Here is a 22,930-nt window from a genome sequence, read left to right as displayed (position 1 = left end):
TCTGGTGGGAGGGCGTTCCACAGGACGGGCGCCACTACCAAGAAGGCCCTCTGCCTGGTTCCCTGTAACCTCACTTCTCACAGTGAGGGAACCGCCAGAAGGCCCTCGGCCCTGAACCTCAGTGTCTGGGTAGAATGATGGGGATGGAGACGTTCCTTCAGGTATACTGGACCGAGGCCGGTACTGTTGTCGGATTTAAAGTTGGACTGAATGACCAAGGGTCATCTAGTGCAACCCTCTGCAATGCAGGAATTGCAGCTAAAGAATCCCTGACAGATGACCATCCAACCTCTGCTTCAGAACCTCCAATCCAGATATGCAGGATGATATGAAAAAAACGGGGAGGAAAAGTAATAGTCTTCCGAGTTGGGCAAAACATCATTCCCCCAACCCTAATTCTGTGCTTTGTAAAGTGTGGTGCACATTAACAGAGCTATAGAATCACAGAAGTGTTGAATTGGAAGGGACACCAAGAGTCCAAACAGCGAATACAACCACCGTCTATCTAGTAATATCAATCCCAGGTCCAATTATGTAGGCAAAACCACAGCAAAAAAAAAAAGCTAAATAAAAAGTTGCAGTGTGTAATTACTAGCAGAAGGTGGTACATTTAAGTTCCACCACTCCTGCCCATTTACATATAGGTAACTGTGTACATAAGATCCATGGGCAACTTGGAGATTTTCTGAAATAATTAATAATAATTATATGCACACTTCATTCCAATATTACATTTTGTACTTTGTGTCTTTCCCATCATCTGAGGAAATGCTTTGATAAATATTGCTGCATAGGTCCTTGCTCTATATAATACTTTTTTATTTTATTTATACCCTGCCCAACTGGCTGGGGCTCCCCAGCCACTCTATATATGAAATAAACTCTACGCTCCATAAAAATAAAATATTTTAGCTTTGCCTTTAATGAATTTAAGTTGGTAAGACCATTTGTCTGCCATGGCTGTTTGCCACAGCTTGCCAAACCCAAAAGATCAATGTCAAAAGTCCTGCAGTTTTCCAGTCTTTAGTTATTACCCAGCAAGCAGCTGTCAGCACAAAAGCTTAAAGTTCCTTAGATATTGCATTGTTATTTTGTTCTTCCAGAATTATTGAAAGAGAATGCTGGAACAGTATATACAGTTTGATGCTTGCCATTTCTGCAAATACCATGCTCTAAAACTGTGATACAGCAGGCCATGACCACCACATAGGTATATATGCACCTTGCAAGTTGCAATTTCTCCAACTCTGAAAGGAGCATGGATGGGTCTGAGAGTGGTGTGAGGAGTGAAAGGTGTTAAGAGATGTAAGAAGGCATTGATTTCCATTCTAACCTGTATTCATCGCATGCAGAGCTGTTTCTGTTCTGCTGCAGTGCTGCTTTCAAAAACCTACATTGTTTATCTCACTGCCCACTGCAGTGGAATTTTACAGAATGAATTAAGTTATTGCTATGTCATTCTACACGATACAAAATATGTTATTCAATACAAAGGAAACACAGTGCAAATTGTGGTGGGTGGAATATCATCCACTACGTATAACAAACTGTTGTGGAAATGGAGAAAACTGAAATTTAAAGAATGGAAAAATGAGGAACTGGAATTGACAGATTTGCTCATCCCAAGCTCCCCATCAGCAGCCAAGTGTTTCTGGCTAGTGAAACTGTCGAGCCGCGTGTGATTTGCGATAAAGAAACTCTGGATGAGTTTTCAGACAGTTTTTTTTTCTTCAGCCATTTTCTGCAAGAGCTGGCCTATGGATTGCAGAAGTCTTGTAGATCAGAAAAGCTAGAGATCGCCCTTTTGGTGGAAAACCGTTAGTGAGACTGAAACAGAGAACTCTAATCTTTTCTCCCCTCCTTTCTTTTTTCCCTTGAACTGAGAGCAAGAAAAATGCTCATAAAATGGCCCTTTGTGCATGGGAAGAATTTGTGAGTTAGGTGTGTGTGTGTGTGTGTGTGTGTGTGTGTGTACGTTTTATACTGTTGCTGTGTTCCTTTTTGTTTTCAAGTCTGTGTTTTGTGGTTGGAGGGCAGCCTTTATTATGGGCCTCTTTCAGTGAATTTGGCTATTTGGGTCTGCAGATAATTAGATCACGGCTATCATTTTCACTCTTCTCTCCCCCCACCCCCAACCACTGTCCTAGTCGGGCTTTATTTGCATCAGAATGTGCCCTCCCTCCTTTCCTGACCCATTTTGCTCCTAAAGAGCTGCAATGCAAACAGGAAATAATACAGTGAAGGGTATCCTATATAATGCATATGGCTTCCACTTTCCAAACAGGGGGTGATGGATCACATGAGATGTGATAGTCACATGTTCCTTCTCCCCCTGCCTGAAAGTTCTTCCAAGGTGGTGGAGGAGGGGGCAATATCTGCAACTTCCCCTTCCCACAATAAAATAGGAAGCAAGTGCAGGAAGAAGAAGAAGAAGAAGAAGAAGAAGAAGAAGAAGAAGAAGAAGAAGAAGAAGAAGAAGAAGAGGAGGAGGAGGAGGAGGAGGAGGAGGAGGAGGAGGAGGAGGAGGAGGAGGAGGAGGAGGAGGAGAGTTTGGATTTGATATCCTGCCTTTCACTCCCTTTAAGGAGTCTCAAAGCAGCTAACAATCTCCTTTCCCTTCCTCCCACACAACAAACACTCTGTGAGGTGAGTGGGGCTGAGAGAGTTCAGAGAAGTGTGCCTAGCCCAAGGTCACCCAGCAGCTGCATGTGGAGGAGTGGAGACGCGAACCCGGTTCCCCAGATTACGAGACTACCGCTCTTAAACACTACACCACACTGGCTGGTGTAGGAAAATGGGAGCTTGCGGCTGCTCATGTTGTGGTCTTCACTAGTCTGCAGAAGTTCTCCAGCTGCTGCCTACAGAAGTTGGGTTCACTCTAGGAATGTTAGCAATACCAGGTCCTTGCTATATTCTGAAGCAGACAATATGTCAGGGACTCCCAAAAAATCGGATATTTTTTTAAAGGCAGGAGGCAGTCCAATATTAAATTAGGTTATTTATTCATTTTAAGAAACCCCAACAGTTCGTGGATATTCCAGAATGGCCGAACCACCAGACTGTCCCAAGACATTTTGCTGCCTCAAGGTGGAGCAGCAAATTCTCGTCCTCTGAATCAAGGTACAGTGGTACCTTGATTCTCAAATGTAATCCATTACAGAAGTCTGTTCCAAAACCAAGCCGTGCTTTCCCATAGAAAGTAATGCAAAATGGATCAATCTGTTCCAGACGTTTAAAAATAACCCCTAAAACAACAATTTAACATGAATTTTACTATCTAATGAGACCATTGATTCATAAAATGAAAGCAATAAACAATGTACTACAGTCACACAAGCAATCAGTAGCTGAACTGGGTTCCACGCAGTCACAAAAACAAAACAAAAAAGAGCCACAAAAACGCAAAATAAATAGCAAAACCAGACAGACCTCAGCGTTAACACTCAAATCGGAAGTGTGGCACTCAAAACGGAGCACGTTCGGCTTCCAAAAAAAGTCCACAAACCAGAACACTTACTTCCTGGTTTGCAGTGTTTGGGTTCCAAGTTGTCTGAGTACCAAGGTGTTGAGAACCAAGGTACCACTGTACATGTTACTCAAGGATGGTCAAAATGTTTTGCAAATCCAAGTGCAATACTTTGAAGTTGTGGTCCTGTGCCCATTTACAGAGGATCGTATCATCCAATATGTTTTTCTAAACAGAATCTGGGGTGCCCTAGCACTACCATGCGATTGATGGCATCCACTGCATAGCTGTCAACTTTTCCCCTTTTCTTGCAAGGAGTCCTATTTGGAATAAGGCAATTTCCCTTTAAAGAAAGGGAAACGTTGACAGCCATGATCCACAGCTGGATACAGTAATGTTTCTGAATTGCTGAAAATCACAGGCATCTGGTTGGCCACTGTGAAAATGGGATGCTGGCTTAGATGGGGCATGGGCCCGATCCAGCAGACTCGTCTTATGTTCTTGCACTTAAATTCAAAACTGGTCTAAGAGAAAGAAGGTTGGGTGACCCACCCCACCCAACCTTGCATTCAAAGAATGCATAAGGTGACCGAGGGATGGATCAGAAATTCAATTCAGTTTGCATTTCAAGATAAGCCTCCGGTGAGGCGGGACGGCGCTACCGGCTTTAATGCCATGCCAGCTGCGAGGGCACGTTTGCAACCAATGCCCTCTGATCTTGCAAGGCACACCCGCCCCCCAGGAGAGGCCACTGATTGGCCAATTTGGGCTGCATCAGCTGGTGGGAACTTGAGCCAGCTGCCCAGGCGGCCTGGGGGAATTGCCCTATGTGACGGAAAAGTTTGTTTTTGCTGGGCAGGTTGGGTCAACAAGTGTTGTTGTTTTTTATTTTTCCCTGCCAGCAAATGGTTAATGGACGGCAGCTTATGATTGGCCAGGGTTCCAGGAGGGGGAGTTGAAAAGGAGAGGATTGGGGAAACAGTTTTGGAGGTTGGGAGAATAGGTTGGGAGATAGGGAGTGTGAGGAGAGAGAGTTGGTTCTGGGTAGAAACATCCACTCTGAGAAATACAGTCATACCTCATCTTATGTTTGCTTCATGATATGTCTTTTCAGGTTACTTCTGGGTTTCTCCGCTCGCGCATGCACAGAAGCACTAAATCGTGCTTCACACATGTGCACAAGCGCCAAATCGCACCACACACCCAGATACAGTGCTTCAGGTTGTGGGCTTTTGATGTTGTGAACAGGCCTCCAGAACAGATCCCGTTCGCAACCAGAGGTACCACTGTATATCACAAGCTAGAGAAAGAAGTCTCTGAGCTTAGTGTGAAGGGCAGTGTGTGGTGTCCTGTAAGAGTAATAGGCCAGGAATTAACTGGGAGGTTAAGGCTGAGCCAGGAGAAGTAGAAGCTGTGAGGATATGGTCTACTTAGGTCTCATTCCAGTCCGGAGGGGAGAGATTATTCTACAAAAAAAGAGAAGACTCCCAAACCAGAGATCCCTTGGGTCTGTTACTTGGAGTACCTCAGGAGTAGGGTTGTCAAAAGGGTGTGTTACTGAAAGGAAGTACCACCTTGTTTAAGAACCAAAGTATTAAGCAGCAACAACTGAGAAAGAACTGAAGTGAAATAACATAATCTGAAGTATCCTACGTTTTACCCACTTTGCATCATAAACTCCCTTTGTTTAATAAAATATTTCTTGTTTATTTGATCAAATCGTGCCTAAGACTCCAAATCATTAACTTTCCCTCACACAAGTCTCCCACTAGATAATCTGGGGTAATTTATAGAAATTCGTGTCATTGGTGTACTGTGAGGTGGGGACACTGTATTCAGGTGAAGCCAGGCCCAACAGCGACGGGGGGGGGGAGTGTTGTTGCACCGTCACACCCTAATGGCCATGTGCGCTCTGTTTTCACTGCCCGGGAATGGCAGCTGAGCGTGGGGTGCCACAACAGGCCATAGCTGTCAACTTTTCCCTTTTCTTGCGAGGAATCCTATTCAGAATAAGGGAATTTCCCTTAAAAAAAGGAAAACGTTGACAGCTATGCAACAGGGGCCCACCCAGGAAGGGATAAGCATCGACTTCATCCGCACTTTCCAAGGCAATACACAAACCAAAACACATCCAACTTTCAAAATTTGTGCATCTCTGAATTTTGCAATGCAGTTCTTCAACCAAGTAGGGTGTACCAAAAAAAAAAGAAGAAAAGTTCAGTGGGGCAGAGGTGTATTTTGAAATACACACGTTGCTGAAAAACAACATACAAAAAATTATTATACAGTGGTACCTCGGTTTACGAACAGTCCTGTTTATGAACTATTCAGTTTACGAACTCTACAAAACCGGAAGAAATGTTCCAGTTTGCGAACTTTACCTTGGTCTACGAATGGTGGAAGGGCAGCGGCGGTGGGAGGCCTCATTATGGAAAGCATGCCTCGGTTTAAGAATGGACTTCAGGAACAGATTAAGTTCATAAACCGAGGTACCACTGCATTAGGAAGCAACGCTCTGCAAAAATGTGTACAGTGGTACCTCAGATTACATACGCTTCAGGTTACAGACTCCACTAACCCAGAAATAGTACCTCGGGTTAAGAACTTTACTTCAGGATGGGAACAGAAATCGTGCTCCGGCGACACAGCGGCAGCAGGAGGCCCCATTAGCTAAAGTGGTGCTTCAGGTTAAGAACAGTTTCAGGTTAAGAACGGACCTCCAGAACGAATTAAGTACTTAACCCGAGGTACCACTGTATATGAAGCAAGATTGCATACGTATTTGTTTATGGTATGAGAAATTCGCACTCAAATGCTGGTGAATTATCACAATAACTTTTTATTCCAGCAAAGCACAGAACGATGTGGATATGTGAAGAACTGAGTTTAAGATTGGGGAAATCAGAGAAAATGATAAAAATGGAAGCAGACAGGTTCATCCATACTCAAGTGACGTTGGGGCTGTGCAGGCAAGCCCTGCCAACATGGTAATGGTCAGAATTCTGACAGGTGTGTATACGCTGATATAGGTAAACAGCCCTTTCTCATGTGCATCAAAACACAAGGATGACAGCGGGTGTGATCACGAGGCATATGGCCCAGTTCTCAATGAGACAATAAACCTATGTCTGGACTGTACCATTTCAGAGTGCAGGTGGGGGTTCACATGATGATGGAACACATATCCATGCAAGTTGGGAGTGAAATCTTTGAGATATGCAGTGCTTTAGAACTGTGGGCATGTCTATGATTTTGGTAGGCATTCAATAGTTCATGTCTCCAACATTCCCAAATGCCAAGTTCAACTGCCCAATACAGTCAAATGTTAAATAATAATAATAATTTATTATTTATACCCCGCCTATCTGGCTGGGTTTCCCCAGCCACTCTGGGCAGCTTCCAACCAAGTGTTAAAAACAATACAGCATTAAATATTAAAAACTTCCCTAAACAGGGCTGCCTTCAGATGTCTTTTAAAAAGAAGATAGCTGCTTATTTCCTTCACATCTGAAGGGAGGGCGTTCCACAGAGCGGGTGCCACTACCGAGAAGGCCATCTGTCTGGTTCCATGTAACCTCACTTCTCACAATGAGGGAACTGCCAGAAGGCCCTCGGCGCTGGACCTCAGTGTCCGGGTAGAACGATGGGGGTGGAGACGCTCCTTCAGGTCTACTGGGCCGAGGCTGTTCAGAGGGCTTTAAAGGTCAGCACCAACACTTTGAATTGTGCTCAGAAACGTACTGGGAGCCAATGCAGATCTATTAGATGTCGCCTATCAGGCGCCGTCAACTGTTGAAATAAAAAAATCCTCATCAGGTGCAAATGCAGGTTATCAAAAATGCTCAGTGAATGCTTGCAAATACTTGACTATTTGGAGAATATCTGATAAGCATTTGGCGTCAAAATTTACAGAGGGGAATCGCAGGGAAGCAACGTTCATTGTAGGAGCAGAGATTAACTGTGCCGTTGCTGAGGTTTTGTGCTTATTTTAATTCGAAACCTTAATATTTCCTGTGCCCTTAAAATTCGCTGCCAGACCCTCCACGGTCAAACTCCCTGCATCCATGCTAAAATAGAAACAGTGCCAACTTCATCCATTGACTCGCTACAACTCATTCCAGCTCCCATGCAAGAGACACTGTTGAATAATCCTCGCCTCTCCACTGTGTGGTCTTATTTTGGGTTCTGTCATGCAGACAGTAGCAAGGTCAGACAGGTCATCAGAATGCTAATAAGAAATCTGATTGATGATTGTGTGCCAAAGAAGTGAATGGGATATTTAATTTGACGACTATGTGCCAAAGAAATGAATAGGATATTTAATTAATGTCTCCTGCTCTTTGAGAGAGCGAGTTCCCCTTAATTCCTGTTCTTTCCCCGCTGCTCTGTTTTTTACTCTCCCCCCCCAAAAAAAACCCCACCCATCCCAAAGTTTTCCAAACAACACAGAGAGAACTTCAAAGACAGACATGGCTGGGTTTTTTAAAACTTTAGCTTGGTTTGTTGGTTCTCCCTTTGTTTAGAAGAGCAGTCAGGCCCACATCCAAAGCCGAAAAATAAAAGGACATCTTGTTCAATGAGAACTGGGATAGTTAAAAAAAAATCCTCTCCACAGTGGGACAATTAACTACTTAAGTTCTGGATTTATAAAGGATGCATGCGGCAAAAAGCTTACTGTTTCCCCCTCTGAAGTGAGGTGCTTTAGCAGCCAGAGTCTTTGGAAGGCAGAGAACGAAAGGCAGGAATCGGGAGCAATTGAATTTACATATTTGCCACTTTTGTGAGGAAGAGGAGGAGCTTGGACTTTCCATTCAAAGTGGCTTGCCAGAGAGTAGTTGGCAACTAAGGATTTTAGACAATGTGGTGCCTTCCAGACGTTGTTGGACTACAACTCCCATCATCCCAGCCATCGCGGCCAAGATGGGACTTGTAGTTCCAGCAACAGCTGGAGGGCACCATGTTGACTTTCTGTGTGCATGGGGACAGCTAAAGCCACTTCGTAAGTGGGGCTCACCGATAAATATTATATTTAGGTATTTATTACATTTTTCTGTGTCATGCACAGTTTGTTAAGTATGGTGATTTAATTTACTGAAATTGGGGGTGATTAAATGCATTGCTGTGTATTTAATTCTGGAATGTTCCCCAGTAACTCTCGTGTGATTGGTTAACTTTGGCCACATGGGAAGTATCTTATTACATTCTCCATTTTGTTTTGTGCACGAGTGACTTGACTGCAATGGCTGCATCTCCATGAACACTGAAGAAGAGATCATGTTAGATAACACACTCTCTCACTCCCTAATGTTTCTAATGTTTCTGTGTCAACGTATGTGACAGAAAGAAGTGCAGAAGATGATGTTCTCCCAAAGAAGCATGAAGGAGAAGTCTGCTGGAAGGAGAAAGTGGAACTTCTCAGAAGCAGCTGCATGGCCTAGCTGGGTCACGTGCAGAAGGCCGAATGCAAATACTGGAAGGAGAGAAATGAAGAGTTTTGTTTGAACGTATAAGGAAGAAGCTGTAATCTTCAACTTAGAAAAAACAAGCCCATGCTTGGATAAGCATGCGAATGCAAATACTTTGCATATATTCTTCTTTGCAAGGGACACGGGTGGCGCTGTGGGTTAAACCACAGAGCCTAAGACTTGCCGATTAGAAGGTCGGCGGTTCGAATCCCCGTGACGGGGTGAGCTCCCGTTGCTCGGTCCCTGCTCCTGCCAACCTAGCAGTTTGAAAGCACGTCAAAGTGCAAGTAGATAAATAGGGACCACTCCGGCGGGAAGGTAAACGGTGTTTCCGTGCGCTGCTCTGGTTCGCCAGAAGCGGCTTAGTCATGCTGGCCACATGACCCGGAAGCTGTATGCTGGCTCCTTGGCCAGTAAAGCGAGATGAGCACCGCAACCCCAGAGTTGGCCACGAATGGACCTAATGGTCAGGGGTCCCTTTACCTTATATTCTTCTTTAGCTATATGTTCTGCAAGCAAAAGCTATCGAATATTTTAACAAGTGTTTGGACATTGTTTTAATTTCAAGGAAAGAGTCAGTATTGCACATGATTTGACTTCCTAACTGCAGTTTTGCTACTCGGCCAACATAGTTCTTTCCCCTCCTCATTCAGTCCCCAAAACAACCCTGTGAGGTGGGTTACGTTTCCGAGCACGATTCAAAGTGTTGGTGCTGACCTTTAAAGCCCTAAACAGCCTCGGCCCAGTATACCTGAAGGAGCGTCTCCACCCCCATCGTTCAGCCCGGATACTGAGATCCAGCACCGAGGGCCTTCTGGCGGTTCCCTCATTGCGAGAAGTGAGGCTACAGGGAACCAGGCAGAGGGCCTTCTCGGTAGTGGCGCCCGCCCTGTGGAACGCCCTCCCATCAGATGTCAAAGCGATAAACAACTACCTGACATTCAGAAGACATCTTAAGGCAGCCGTGTTCAGGGAGGTTTTTAATATGTAACGCTGTACTGTTTTTAACACTTGACTGGGAGCCGCCCAGAGTGGCTGGGGAAACCCAGCCAGATGGGCGGGGTATAAATAATAAATTATTATTATTATTATTATTATTATTATTATTATTATTATTAGGCTCAGAGGTAGTAAATGGCCGAAGATCACACCCCGTGAGCTTCATAGCCAAGAAGGGATTCAAACCCTGGTCTCTCCCGGGTCCAAGCCGGACACTCTAACCACTGCACCACACAGGCTCTCCTGTGGTCTCTCTTAAGAAACAAAAGCATATTGATGGTGTTCTTTCATTGCAGAAGAAGGCTCTTTTCGGCTTGTCAGCTTGTATTTCGTTGATTGGGCTGTGTGCTCAATCACTATTTGTTGAGGGTCTCTCTTTCTTTTTCTTTTAAAAGAACCTGATTTGGTCTCCACTGTCACCAAAAACTATGGTCTCTTCCCCCCCCCCCGGCTCCCACCATACTGAAGGCACGGGAGACCTTTGGAAGGGTTAATAAACAAACAACTTTAAACAAATGCATTGACCAAAAAAAGGGGGGGAAGGGGGAGAACGAGGAAAGAAAGTATGGGAACCGAGAAAGAGCGAAGGAGAAAATCTCACATCAAACATAGAGCGCTTAAAGGAAACGGGGAGGAAAAAAAGACTGAGAAAAGACCAGCTAGTTAATGCAGGACAGCTAATAAAATGGGGAAGAACTGACGTTAAGAACACATTTGCATGTCTATTGGGCACTTGGGAAATGCTGATAAAACTGGCTTTCTTTTTCAGCAGAATTCAGGAAATCTCACCCACAACATCTGTGCATAGACACAAAAGGGAACATCGGCGTTGTTGCAGCGTTTCAGCTCCAAGACCATCGCACGAGTGACAATGTCAGACTCATGTGTGCGTGTAGATCTGTGCAGCTCTTATCTCTCGATCCTGCCAGCAACGAAAATGGGGACATGGCGGTGGCTCCTATTCCCTTTCCTGGAAGGCTGGAGGGCCAAAACGCATTGCCAATGAATTATTTCTGAGCCACAGAGCTGGGAACATGCCTGAAGCTTCGCTCTCCCACACTTCCCCTTGTCTGAAATGGCCACCTTTATTTCGGTAACTACTTTCAATGGCTGAAACGGCCATTTTAATTTTAATGATCTATGGATATCTATATAAAGATAACTACAAACCAAAGCATAGAATTGTAGAGTTGGAAGGGACTCCCAGGATCTCCTTGTCCAACTCTCTGCCATGCAGGAATCACAGCTAAAGAACCCCGGACACATAACCATCCAACATCTGCTTAAAAACCTCCAAGGAAGGAGAGTCCACCAACTTCTGAGGGAGTCCATTCCACTGCTGATCAGCTCTTACCATCAGAAAGTTCTCCCTGATGTTTAGGTGGAATCTGCTTTCCTGTAACTTGAATCCATTCATTCGGGTCCTGCCCTCCAAAGCAGGAGAAAACAAGATTGCTCCACCTCCCACGTGGTAGACCTTCAGATATTTGAAGACGGCTTTCATATCACCTCTCAAATCTACTCCAGGCTGTTGTTGTTTAGTCGTTTAGTCATGTCCGACTCTTCGTGACCCCATGGACCAGAGCACGCCAGGCACTCCTGTCTTCCACTGCCTCCTGCAGTTTAGTCAAACTCATGTTCGTAGCTTTGAGAACACTGTCCAACCATCTCGTCCTCTGTCGTCCCCTTCTCCTTGTGCCTTCCATCGTTCCCAACATCAGGGTCTTTTCCAGGGAGTCTTCTATTCTCATGAGGTGGCCAAAGTACTGGCGCCTCAGCTTCAGGATCTGTCCTTCCAGTGAGCACTCAGGGCTGATTTCCTTCAGAATGGGTCGGTTTGATCTTCTTGCAGTCCATGGGACTCTCAAGAGTCTCCTCCAGCACCAGAATTCAAAAGCATCCATTCTTCGGCGATCGGCCTTCTTTATGGTCCAGCTCTCACTTCCATACATCACTACTGGGAAAACCATGGCTTTAACTATACAGACCTTTGTTGGCAAGGTTGTCTCTGCTTTTTAAGATGCTGTCTAGGTTTGTCATCGCTTTTCTCCCAAGAACCAGGCGTCTTTAATTTCGTGACTGCTGTCACCATCTGCAGTGATCATGGAGCCCAAGAAAGTACTTCTCCAGGCTAAACATACCCAATTCCCTCAGCCATTCCTATTCAGGCTTGGTTTCTAGACCCTTGATCATCTTGGTTGCCCTCCTCTGCTCCATTCCACATTTTCTTTTTTAAAAAGGCTTAGTCCCACTGAGGTGGTATACCTACTTATTTGGGCTATATCACTTGATGCAATAGTCAATTGTATAATCAATGGCTGCTAGCCATGTCTATGTTCTACCTTCCGTGCTGGAGTCAGTATGTCTCTGAATGCCAGATGCTGGAAGCCACACTGTTCTTGGGCTCAGGTCCTGCTCGTGGACTTGCCATGGGCAGCTGTCTGGCCACTGTGAGAAGAGGATGCTAAACAAGATGAGCCTTTGTTCTGATCCAGCAGGGATCTTGTGTTCTTCGGGCGACTGTAACTGGGGGTTCACCTGATAGAATGTGCCTCCATACACAGGGCCAGATTTAGTTTTGATGTGGCCCTAAACTACTGAAGGTAGTGGGGCCCTTTATATGTCCAGCTGCCCTTTGTAAACAACAAATTGTCGCTGTTTTGTGTGTTGAATATACAGTGGTACCTCGGGTTACATATCCTTCAGGTTACATACACTTCAGGTTACAGACTCCGCTAACCCAGAAATATTACCTCGGGTTAAGAACTTTGCTTCAGGATGAGAACAGAAATCGTGCTCTGGTGGCGCGGCAGCAGCAGGAGGCCCCATTAGCTAAAGTGGTGCTTCAGGTTAAGAACAGACCTCCAGAATGAATTAAATACTTAACCCGAGGTACCGCTGTATGCTATATGGTAATTTATGGACCTTATAGGTATCTAAAGCCATTTGCACATGTTGCCATGCAACCAGTCCATGCAGAATGTAGGCACCCTATATATAGAAAGGAGCAAACCAGTGATATTTTAGGCAGCAGGCTAGCAGGCGGGGCCCATTGCTTACATCATAGGAGCCTACACAACACAAAACACTGTTGTTGTATGTAGGTTTTATTTTATTTGTTTTTTGTCTTATAGTTTGGAAATGTACATCCAGGTATTTTATCCTTTATATTTTTTTGCGGCCCCCAAGAGAGTGGGGCCCTAAGCTATAGCTTGTTTAGCTTATATGTAAATCCGGCACTGTCCATACAAAAGAATCCCCCATGCATATAAGAAGAAAGCATCTCAGGGAAAAGGCTAAGCTAGAAAGCCTTTCCTTTTGACACGCTTATTCTCTACATGCAGGGAATGCACTTATTTTTGCAAGAAGCAACCCTAACCTTCACTCTGGCATAGGAGGGTCCAGAATCAGGGTTTTGATTATCTCAGCGAGATCCAGGCCAAAATCTTGGATTATGATGATGAAAAATTGATACATCTTTGTTTTTTACTAAGTAAGCAGCCATATTTAATTGAACTTTATTATGGTTTGCATGACATGACATTATTCTGATTGGACGGTTTTGCTGAGTGTCTCAAAATGATAATTACCCAAATAAAATTAAATCTGTATTTCTGCTAACAGCATTTTAAATGTATCCTCACAATGGATTTGATGATACTGCAGAATAGGATTCATTACAGGATATGATCTTTATTTATTCCTTTACCCTATCCAACCCCTCCCCCCCATTGTCTTTAAGTTTGGCACAAATACGCCATAAAATGAAAACAGACTCCTTTTAAAAAAATCTCTTTAATATCTAGCAGTTAGGCACCAATTTGGATTTTGGAAGATCTTATTATCTTCAAGATGATCAAACAGAGAAAAATACTGTCTGTGGATGGCTTGTGGGGGAGGCCAAGTTGTGCTGTCGTGATTGCACAGCTCAGTGAGTGCTCTATGATACAAAATTGTGGAGTGTACAGTGTATCTAAATGCGTGACTACTCAGAAACAAGTACTACTGCATCCAGTGCGGCTTACTCCCTAGTAGGGCTGGGTAGGATGAGAAATTAGATTCTGTCCACATTGAAAGGTGAACCTACGTGAGCCATAGTTTACAAAACAATGTGCAAACCTAAACACAGCCTTTCTTAGAAATTTTCACATTTCCAAATATTGCAATGTAGTTCTCCAACCAAGTACAGTGGTACCTCGTGTTAAGAACTTAATTTGTTCTGGAGGTCCGTTCTTAACCTGAAACCGTTCTTAACCTGAGGTACCACTTTAGCTAATGGGGCCTCCCGCTGCCACTGCTGCGTGATTTCTGTTCTCATCCTGAATCAAAGTTCTTAACCCGAGGTACTATTTCTGGGTTAGTGGAGTCTGTAACCTGAAGCGTCTGTAACGAAGTGTCTGTAACCAGAGGTACCACTGTAACGTGCTCAAAAACGCACATACTAGGGTAGGATAAATCGTGCGCAGAAATGCTTATGTTTGTGAAATTAACATACAAAATTCATCACAGGAAAATTGCTTTGCAAAAGAAAATGTATATATTAGACAAAATCGCATACCAAAATTACAAAAATTTGCACTAAGAATTTCAGTGAGGATAACAACAACAACAACCTAATGTGGGAATGTGGAGAACTGAGCATGAGATTGGAAAAAGGAGAAACTGTCCGTTCCTACTCCCAGGTAAGTGTGTGCATGCAGTCTGCTTACTTAGAAGTAAGCCCCACCGAAATCAGCAGGACTTGCTTTTGACTAAACATGCTTTCTGGATCAGGTGGCTGTCAGCAGGATTTAAGCCTTGCCCCTATTTTGGAGAAGGCAAGGGGAAATGAAGGCAGAACAAGAGGCAGGCATGGCAACGGAGAGCTTTTTCTCTCTTTTGAGCCAATTTGCCAGCTTTCTGCTGTGATCACTGCAAAAAGGAGAAGCGGAGATAGGGGCTGGAAAGACACACAACAAAAGCGCCGGTTTCTGGGGAAACGTGGCTCTAGAAGATAACTCGGGCCACAGTTAAAGCAATGGTTGTGGGGTGGGAGGAGCAGTAGGAGAAGTGTCAAAACATTTAGATGACTGGGACATTTATCCTGGTGCTGGGGGAGAGGAGCCGAGAAGCTTTATGCCAAGTCCCAGTTGCTCCATTGCTGCCGATCTGGCTGGGAACTGAAGGCAAAGGAAAAAGATAAGCCTCCAGTTATCCTTCCATTTCTTTTGTGCTGGTGGGGGGGACCAGATGCAGCATTGTTAATATTTGTTTTAATCCTGCCTTTCCCCAGAGGCACCAATAGGTGGTTTTTTTTGGCCCAGTGGATAGGGCCCTCCAACCCACTGGCAAAAGAGGATGCATAAAATTTGCATGTGCTTCTTCTCACATGCAAATCTGTGTCCTCTTTTGCAAGCAGGTAAAGGTAAAGGGACCCCTGACCATTAGGTCCAGTCGTGACTGACTCTGGGGTTGCGGCGCTCATCTCGTTTTACTGGCCGAGGGAGCCGGCGTACAGCTTCGGGGTCATGTGGCCAGCATGACTAAGCCGCTTCTGGAGAACCGGAGCAGTGCACGGAAATGCCGTTTACCTTCCCGCCAGAGCGGTACCTATTTATCTACTTGCACTTTGACGTGCTTTCGAACTGCTAGGTTGGCAGGAGCAGGGACTGAGCAACGGGAGCTCACCCCGTCACAGGGATTCGAACCGTCGACCTTCTGATCGGCAAGTCCTAGGCTCTGTGGTTTAACCCACAGTGCCACCCGCATCCCTCTTTGCAAGCAGAGAGCCCCCCCAAAATAAAGCAATAGTCCCTAATCACACTTGATATAATGCCTGGCAGACAGTCAACAGGTGAAGCATTCCCTGTAATGGTATTTCGATAAGGATTAAGGCTTTACCTACTGAATTTCTGCCTGCAACCCCAGCTGCTAATGGCACAAGAGCCCTGGCTTTTCTCTAATGCCAACCCTAAAAGCAAAGTCTAGACTGCAGTCCTAGAGTCTGCAGCAAAGAGACTGACTTCTGAGCGGACATGTATATCATTACAGTGGTACCTCGGGTTAAGTACTTAATTCGTTCTGGAGGTCCGTACTTAGCCTGAAATTGTTCTTAACCTGAAGCACCACTTTAGCTAATGGGGCCTCCTGCTGCTGCCACGCCGCCGGAGCACGATTTCTGTTCTCATTCTGAAGCAAAGTTCTTAACCTGAAGCACTATTTCTGGGTTAGCGGAGTCTGTAACCTGAAGCATATGTAACCTGAAGCATATGTAATCCGAGGTACCACTGTATACCATAACTTTATACAGTGAATTCTTAATTAATGCTAGGTCTTTAGCTCTTGCTTCCAAAGATTTCATATTTTGCACCTGTCATTTGGGAGTGGGGATTCTTTAATACTTATTGTGCGCAGTGGCATTTGCAGAAAATAACTTCAAGGAAGTACCAGATCTCAGCAGAGCCCACCACAAGAAAGATGTGTCCTGGTAGCTGGGGGAAGGAAAGGTAAAACTACAGAAATTCCAAGCAGGAAAAGTGCAAGGAAGGGGGACACCAGAGAAAGCAACAGAGAAGAGGTTGGCTTGTTTTGGTTTTTTTTAAAAGACCATTTCATCCAAGAGGAACTTGGTTTCACCTTTCTGTTTCAAGTGACCCGGTTACATTGCCATGACGGCTTATTCCCACGCTGTGTGTGATAAGAAAAAAAGCAGGAAAGCTTTACGTTGCTTGCTGGTTATTAATTTAAAATGATTCTGGGGTGCCAGGAAAACTCTTTGCTCCCACCTCATCTCATCTCCACAGGTGGGTATTGAGGAGATCGCTGGGATGATACATGGACAAGACCAGGACCAATGAGAAAGGGGGCCCATTTGGCCTTCAGCTCAAAAGGGGCCATCAGATTTAGACACTGGCTCATTTTTTGCCGGGGGGGGGGGGTAGGGAGAGAGATTTAATTAGTTCCTGCATGCACCAGGCCCAAATGTGACACCCCTCTGCAAATCTAAGCCAAGTGAGAGATGTGATGATTTTCTCACTAACCGATAAGAGATTGATCAGATGAATAATTCAGAGATATTAATAGATTGGGTTCTAACGGTTGGGAACATGCAAGGATGGAAGTGACCTGAGACTTTTTGGAATGCTAAGAGGCCAGTCTGGAGCACAAGGGTGGCAGCAACGTGGGGGCAGGAGGGGACAATCGCCCCTCACAACTGCGAACAAGGAGCTTGCCCCCCCATTAACGTTTACAGTCATACCTCAGGTTGAATGTGCTTCAGGTTGAGCGCTTTCAGGTTGCGCTCCGCGGCAACCCGGAAGTAACAGAGCGCGTTGCGTCCGTGTTTCGCCACTCGTGCATGCGCAGACGCTCAAAATGACATCATGCGCATGCGCGGAAGCGACAAAACGTGACCTGCGCATGCCATTGCGTCTTACGTTCTATTCAGGATGCGAACGGGGCTCTGGAACGGATCCCATTCGCATCCCGAGGTACCACTGTACTGTTATTTTTCTTTCAGAGATCTTTGCATGTGAGAAGCAACTCACCCACCTAGAAATATGCTTTGCCCCTTCTGCGCCCATGCCTATAATTCCTCCCCTCCACTGTTGCCACTGCTGAGCACCTGTTCCTCCATAGTCAGCCCCCCACTCTGCAAACACACACACACACACACACTGATGCAGCTCACACAAAAAAGCCCTATTGGAGAAAATGTTAGGAAAAGCTCTATTTTCCCATCACGCCCTTATTAAACCCTAATTCAAGTTTCCCACTGAATCTGGGCCACTGGTGATCCTTTAGCTCAGTTGCCTGAGTCGGGTTTCTTTTCTCTGCGGTATAAACGCCCTGCTGTTTGTTGATAGTATTAATAATATGAGCAGCAGGAGTCTGTAGACGTTTGGGGCCTAGGCTGCGGGAATTGTTCTCGGATGACATCGGGCCGCCTCTGTAAATTACTCGGCGACCTGGGATTTCGGCAGGTTACCGCTATAACTCAAGGGCCTGTGGTTATTGCGTTTGCCTCCTGCTGCCTTGCCGCTTATTGGCCTCTTCTCGACATGAGGAGGTGGCAGGCCCCGTCGCTTTGGGAGAGAGACCTTGGAAGCGGTGTCTCACAAAGGTCTTGTGCCATTGTTTCGACAAAAGCCTCAAGCACGGAGCTCAGGAAATTAAAGGGAGGGCAGGAGACCGAGAGCTGCCGCTTCTCGTGGAAATGGTTTTGCCCGACTCAAAGGCCAAGGAGGCTAGTCATGCCTGTTTGTTTTTGGAAGAGGTGTGTCTGCATTAGAACGCAAGAAATGCCATCTAGGCCAGCATCCCATTCTCATGGCGGGCAACCAGATGTCTATGGGAAGCAAGAAAGCAGGATTCAAGCAAAAGGGTGCTTTCCCCTTCTGTGGCTTCCAGCAATTGGCATTCAGAAGCATTGCTGCCTGCAAGTGTGGTGGCAGAACATAGCCATTATGGCTAGTAGCCCTTGATAGTTGCAGAGCTGGAAATTCTTTTTTTTTTTAATAAATATTTATTAGAGTTTTCAATTTTATACAAACAAAAAAGAAAAAGAAGGAAAAAAATATTAAAAACAAATCAATTTCAATATCAATTTTCAATAACATATTTCCTTGACTTCCTCATACCTCCCCTTCTTGTTTTCTAGTTCAAATTGTTTATCCAGCAAATCCTAATCTCTTAACATTCCATTTAACTAACACCTTATTTTCCAATCAACTTCTTAAATTTTGTAACTTAAACAATATTTATACCAATTCTTTTTGCCATAACAGCTAGAGACCACATAAATTCAATCCAGCATCTTTCAAAGTTCATTAATTTTGCAATGTTTCTGTAAATAGTCCTTAAATTTCTTCCAATCTTCTTCTGCCGACTCTTCTCCCTGGTCGCGGATTCTGCCAGTCATTTCTGCCAGTCCCATACAGTCAATCAACTTCATCTGCCAGAGCTGGAAATTCTGGGTATCTCCACCTGGCTTGTGCTGGCCCAATAACCTTTGCTGCCTGAGGTGACACAGTGTAGGAATGATCGCTGGGTTGCAGAGCACATTCCCGCCCATGGGCAGCCTCAGCTGCCTGCACGCGTGACCTTGGGGTACGGAGCACTCTCTCCCTCACAGATAAAGCCACAGCTGTCTGAACATCTTGCCCTCTGTCTAACCTTTTGGGATCTCAGTAGTCTGCCATGTCCTGTCTGTGACCTTTGTCTCTTTTGTCATACATTGTGCAAGAAGAAAATGACATGGTGGAAACAGGTGCCAAAATAACTTTCTACCACCCCACGATCTTGGGACTGGAAGATGTGTAAAGCTCACAGCCCAAAATGTATCTACCTGGGTTTGCATATTGTGTCAATAAAAGGAGCCTCCACAGAGCTGGCCGGCAGCTTGCTTGCTTGCAGCTCACCTGTGCGCAGCTCACCTGCATTACCAACTCCTGCCTCATGTCCTTCACTTCACACAGCAGCAATTGATTACCTGACCTCACCTCCCTGCCGGACAGGGAGCAGCATACTTTCTGGAACTCCTTCCCCACCTGACAACATGGCTTTGCAGTGGCTCCTCCCTTCAGGAAAAGCTGGAGCAAAGCCCTGCCACACTGCCAGGGTGGGGAATCTCCCTGCTCCCTGCCCAGCAGCAAAGTTGGGTGGTAGAACACCTCCTCTCATGCCAACTTGGCAGAAGGGGAGGCGTTCCACAGAGCTTTGTTGCAAGTCCCTCTCTGCCCCAGAGGCTGGGGAGACCAGTGGCAAATTTGGGCAGCAGAACAAGGGCGATGCCCCTTAGAGAGTGCCGCCTGAGGCAGTCATCTCATTCTGCCTCATGGGCAGGCCGGCTCCATCTGGCTGTAATGCATCCTTGTGTTGTGAATATTCACCTTACCTTCTTGGGTAGCAGATTAAGAGATGTGTGTGAATGCAGAAGAGTCCTGTCTATTGCTCTGTCCCCTTTTACTTCTGGGCTTGCATGCAGCCTCAAGACATTTGGCCGAGGGAATGTGGCCCTCAGTCCAGAAAAGGTTGCCCAACGCCTGGGCCATAAAGGTAAAGGGACCCCTGACCATTAGGTGCAGGCATGGCTAACTCTGGGGTTGCGGCGCTCATTTCGCTCTATAGGCCGAGGGAGCCATACAGCTTCCGGGTCATGTGGCCAGCATGACTGAGCCGCTTCTGGCGAACCAGAGCAGCACACGGAAATGCCGTTTACCTTCCCGCTGGAGCAGTACCTATTTATCTACTTGCACTTTGACGTGCTTTCGAACTGCTAGGTTGGCAGGAGCAGGGACTGAACAACGGGAGCTCACCCCATCGCGGGGATTTGAACCGCCAACCTTCTGATCGGCAAGTCCTAGGCTCTGTGGTTTAACCCACAGCGCCACCCACGTCCCTTTAGCCATAATGATGGCATAAATCGGTGGATCCTGAAGTGGGTGGTACTGCCCCCTGGGGTGGGTGGGATTACCTTGGGGCGCTTAGAGGGAAGTGCAGCAAGCAGAGGACTCTGTAGGTTCAAATGGCTTTGAAAAACTGGTACCACTGGATCAAGTTCAGCAGTTTTGTTGCATTAATTCAGCTAAATGGTTTTAACTGGATTTTGAATAAACGTGCAACTAATTGTTCCCACTTTGGATTTTATTGTGTTATTATCTCCCTTAGTGGGTCTTGAAGACAGCTATTCTGAGTAATGCTTTTGGTGGCGGGCACAATGGATGAATTTATGGAACTATGGGGGAAATGGCCCCAAAACATCTGGGAACCACTGCTTTGATATATGCAGGTATGTACAGCACTCAGAATATTTTAGGTAATTGGCTGCTGTCTTACATGACACGTTCTTGAAGACAAACCCTCTTTCCCATTCAGTATTATGCACTGAATGGGCCGGTAAGGATCTGTTTCTACGATGAAAGAAAATTCAGCAATGCTTAGCTTTTGTGAGGGGTTGGTTTTTTGTTTTGTTTTTTAATGCTTTTCAGAGTGCTCCTTAGCTACTTCCAGCAGCTTTGGTGGTTGTGTTTTTCTTTTTTTCTTTTTCTTTAAAAAAAGAGAGGCATTAGAAAAAAGTATTTTAAAAAGCTGCCAGCTACTCATAACCTCTGCAGACTAAGCATTTGCTCCTGCATAGAAAGAGTGACCGCCTCCCAATAGCATTGTCCAGCACATTAGAGAAAAGGATTAAGCCGATACATTCAGCTATTCTAACAGATTTCCTTTACGCCTTCAATACCCCACTCTCACATTCACTTGGATAATCACATTAGTTTTGTCGTTAAGAAAGGAGGGCACACCACCTCCCCTTCTATGGCAAATACCTAAACTGCTTACCCACCACCCAAAGGGGTTGCATAGATTAGGGAAACAAGACAAACGGAAGGGATTTGCCATCCTGCAGCTCCATGTTTCAGGACAGCCCTTTACTTTTTTCACAGCCAGGAGATGGAACTAAAATATTTTTCCCCCTTTGCAAATGGAAACTGGGGGCTGCCGGGGTGGCAGAGAGGAAGCAACGGAAACCAGAGGGAGACGGTTATGCAGAAGATGGGATGGCATCTGAAAAACAACGGCACCCTCTTCAGTTAGCACCTTGAATAACAAGTTTCTAGGGGGTCACATTTCTGGATCTGCACAAACTAGCGCTGTTGGCAAGAGCTTCCTCCATCCATTCATTCATTCATTCATTTACAATTCCCTTCTAATGATAAAATAAATGGGAAGAGCCTGGTGTTATCAGGCCAATGGTCCAGCTCTCGCAGCGGCCACCCAAACATGGTTCTAATCCCACCTGCAGCTGCCAAGATGCAAAGAGCTCGCCACTGGAAACATGATTTTACATTACCTCTGGAAGGATGGTGCAGTGAAGTTTGGAATTTGGTGCAACCAGAACGACTCACCCAATGAAGGAGGCTTGGCAGGAGAGCAATAAAATCCAACAAATATGAGATTATGCGGTGGCCCTTTTTTAGTTATCCTATGCAACCAGAATGTATGAGACATCATCCAGGCTGCCACTTGCCTTTCTGATCTGTTTATCTCAGCCCTAAGCTGCTGCACCTCCTTCTGTTGTGTGGGCCAATATATTTTCTTTTCTCATTGTACCTAGATTCCCTATATTCTTTTTAATGTTTTGTGCATATGCATGTGTTTAGAACCCTCTCAGTGTATAGAGTTCTTCTCTTTATTTATGGCAGAATTATTTGTTCCTTGTTTTTTATTGTTACTTGATTCATTGAAAACCAATACAAAAATTGATGGTGTGCTTTTTTTTAAGGAATAAGTAGTAGATCCCTACCACCATCGCATTCAGGTCTCCACTGCAGAACGTTGCAGGTGTGCTTGTCCATATTGGGAGCATTAGAATGGGCTTTATACTTCTAACAACAAATCCATGCATGGCAAATTGGTGAGAATGGTGAACGGAACGCAATTCAAAGGAAAACATCAGTGTTGCAACCACTCTAGACCCCAGAATATCCCTTCATTTAAAACATCTGCCAGTTTAAGATGAGGGATAAGGCTTTGTCATATTGCCTCAAGCTGGCCGGTTCACATTAGCGGACAAAAAGCCTCTCTCATACCTACTCTTTTAAGCAGTTTGACGTTGTTTCTTTTGGTCTAAATGGCATATAAAGAAAGAGGAGAGTAGTTATGTTAGTCTTCAAAGTGCCACAGACTGGGTTTTTCACCCCTGATACCATGGACTAACTGCAATTATTTTAAGAGGGCATAAGCTTTCATGGGCCAGCACCTACTTCCTCAGATGCATACATGAAGAATCAGACTGGGTGGATAGACAGTCGACTCAACTTCTTACCTATCCAATTACAGGGTCATTAAGCTCAGGAACACAAGATCTTAACTTCAAAACAACCTCAAGATGGCATATGACTCATGTTAGACTAAAATAAGTAACCATGATTGTTTATAGTTTTGTTTGTTGTAAAATCTGCTATGATTTAAAACTCAGTAATACACGCACACACATATATAAGCTTTAGCCTCCAAAAACTGA

Source organism: Podarcis filfolensis (genome assembly GCF_964270895.1).
Source record: "Podarcis filfolensis genome assembly, chromosome: 4".
NCBI lineage: Eukaryota > Metazoa > Chordata > Lepidosauria > Squamata > Lacertidae > Podarcis > Podarcis filfolensis.
This window is presented reverse-complemented; position numbering follows the sequence as displayed.